A 2,846-nucleotide genomic window follows, 5' to 3' on the forward strand; every position below is an offset into this window, starting at 1 on the left:
CACCAGCCTTGTGTGATCCTAAGGTGTCAGTGGGATCAGGTATCAGGCATCAAAGATCTGAAACAAAACAAACAAACACAAAGCCTATCAATGGAATGAGGGAGAGGGCAGAGCGCAGACCCAAAGTCCATCAGAAGTTAACTGGATACCCTCTGTGAGAAGAGCCACAAGGAAAAAGAGCCAGTCAGGGTGCAGTATTGCACCAACAAAACACACAACCATCTTCTAGTTCTTTAATGTTTCCTAGCCCCACCCCCCCCACTTTCATGACCCCAATTCTATCATACAATTCTGGCTAGACCAGAATATATATACTGGTACAGATAAGAGCTCACAACACGAGGAATCCAGAGCAGATAAACCCATCAGAACCAAGAAGAGGAGCGGTGATACTAGGGGAGTAAAGGTAGGGGTGGGAGGAATAAGGGGAATGGATCACAATGATAGATATATGCCCACCCTTACAGGGGGAGGAACAGCAGAAAAGTGGGGGGATTGAGACAGGGGTCAGTGTAAGACATGAAAGAAAATAATTTATAAGTCATCAAGGGGACATCAGAGAGAGAGAAGGTGGGAGAGAGAGAGGGAAAATGAGGAGCTGGTGTCAGGGGCTCAAGCAGAAAGAAAATGTTTTGGAAAAGATGATGACAGCAGATGTACATATATGTATAACACAATGGGTATATGTATGTATAGATTGTGATAAGAGGTGTAAGAGCCCCTAATAAAATAAAATAATAAAATAGACCAATAATTTCCATCGGAATTGATTCAGATAATTGGTATTCTTAATAACAAACCAGACAAGCAATACTATCCAGGAACACACCATTGAATTGATTGATGTCCACATATATTACATTGCTATACATCATGGAAAACTACAAAGCTATTATCCAAGCCATAGGACTTTCCATGTAAAAAGCAGCATTTCCAACTCAAGATGAATGTTTCCAGCATGCACTGTTTCAGAGAGCTTGACAGAAAATAAACCTTAAAACACTATTGATAAATTTGCACTGGCCTTGAAAATACATATTCTGTATAAATTCATACACAAACATAAACTCTCGCACAACTCAAGGAAAGGTGTTAACAAATTCAAATGCACATTTACAGTTTCCACCTGGTAGAGATATGGCCTCAGTAATTAATATGTGAGAACCTGAAATGTGGTTTGTAAGATCATGTTAAGGATTCCATAAATTTGCCAACAATCAATGGAAATTACCTTTATGTACTAACTTTAATTTCTATAATTTGTTGGGTATGCTGAAAACTGTTACTAATTCCCCTTTGACACATGTTTTTATCTTGACACATTAGTGTGCTAGTAGTTGAGATTTTGAAAACTATGTTAGCAGGTTGCCTCCTTTCTGAAAATATTTAATCAATGATACAATAATGTGACCAAAACAATCAAAATGATTTAGCAATTTCATGTACTAAGTGGTCATTTTCCAATTGCTCTATATTCTTGACTCTAAAAAGTTTACAGAAAAAAACAATTCGTAAATGGGAACATTTGTTTCAAACTGTTATCTCCTCTTAATTCTTTTCATAGCATTTATTACTTCTCTATTTCTTAGACTGTAGATAAAAGTGTTTAAAAAGGGGATTAATAGAGTATAGAAAATAGCAATCAGTATATCTGTATTATTTTCTTTATCTGAATGAGGCAAAATATATATGAAGAGAAGAGAACCATAGAATATTAGTACCGAGAGAAAATGTGATGCACAGGTAGATAAGCCTTTGCTTCTTCCCTCTTTGGAGTTCATGTGGAAAATATTGAAAACGATAAAAAGATAAGAAATTAAGGCTACAGTAATAGTTAATATTTGAATTGAACCTGCAAAAATAAGGATCATCAGTTCATTGAGATACGGATCAACACAGGAGAGTTTGTATAATGGAAGAACATCACAAAAGATTGATCTGATGAGACTCACAGAAGGCTAACCTAAATAAAAGCCCTACATGAATCATGGCATGCAGGTTCCCAGCTACATAAGCCCCTATGATCATCCGAATGCAGAGTTGCTATGACATCATGGTGTGGTACTGCAGTGGTCTGCATATGGCCACATAGCGATCATACGCCATTCCTGCCAGGAGAAAACAGTCCACAGTATCAACAAGACAGAAAAAATAAAACTGTGCCATGCATTTATACAGGGAAATCATTCTGTCCTCAGAAAAGAAGTTCTGTAACATCTTGGGGATGATGGCAGAGGAGCAGCAGGAATCCATCAGAGCCAGGTTCCCCAGGAAGATGTACATGGGTGTGTGCAGACGGCGCTCCGTGGAAATCAACACCACCAACCCCAGATTGCCCACCATGGTGATCAGATAGACCACAAAGAACACCAAAAACAGCAGGGTCTTCAGATCTGGGTGGTCTGAATATCCATTGTCAAGGAGTGATTCTCCTCAGTCATGTCTAGTTTCTCTGTTGAGATTGAAATTAGGGAAGCAAGATTCTAATTTAGAGTATGTTTAATTTCCCCTTTGCGCGTTCCTCGGACAACAAGAAGTAGATCCACTACTACAGTTTTCCCTGCTGTACCTGAAATACGCACACTTCTAAGGAATACCAGGCTCCTTAAGGTGTCACAGGACTTCAAGTTCTGAAGCTCGATAGTCACAAGAATATTTCGTTAGTTCCTGGGCAATGCTTGCAAACAAAATACATATACATGTATGAAAAATTAATGAACAAATACCAGATACTCTATATTTACTGTTCTAAAATATTATAAAATATTATAATTATACCTATTATAATATTATAAATATTCAAAATATTTTATTGACTAACTTTTCAGGGTACATAAAAACTATTT

General features: G+C 37.5%; 1 pseudogene; it reads right to left on the bottom strand.

The window, feature by feature from the left end:
* Nucleotides 1-1,538: 1,538 nt before the first annotated feature.
* On the bottom strand, nucleotides 1,539-2,465 carry LOC142441431 (olfactory receptor 5K1-like; annotated as a pseudogene).
* Nucleotides 2,466-2,846: the final 381 nt, after the last annotated feature.

Source organism: Tenrec ecaudatus, chromosome 2 (assembly GCF_050624435.1).
Source record: "Tenrec ecaudatus isolate mTenEca1 chromosome 2, mTenEca1.hap1, whole genome shotgun sequence".
Classification (NCBI taxonomy): domain Eukaryota; kingdom Metazoa; phylum Chordata; class Mammalia; order Afrosoricida; family Tenrecidae; genus Tenrec; species Tenrec ecaudatus.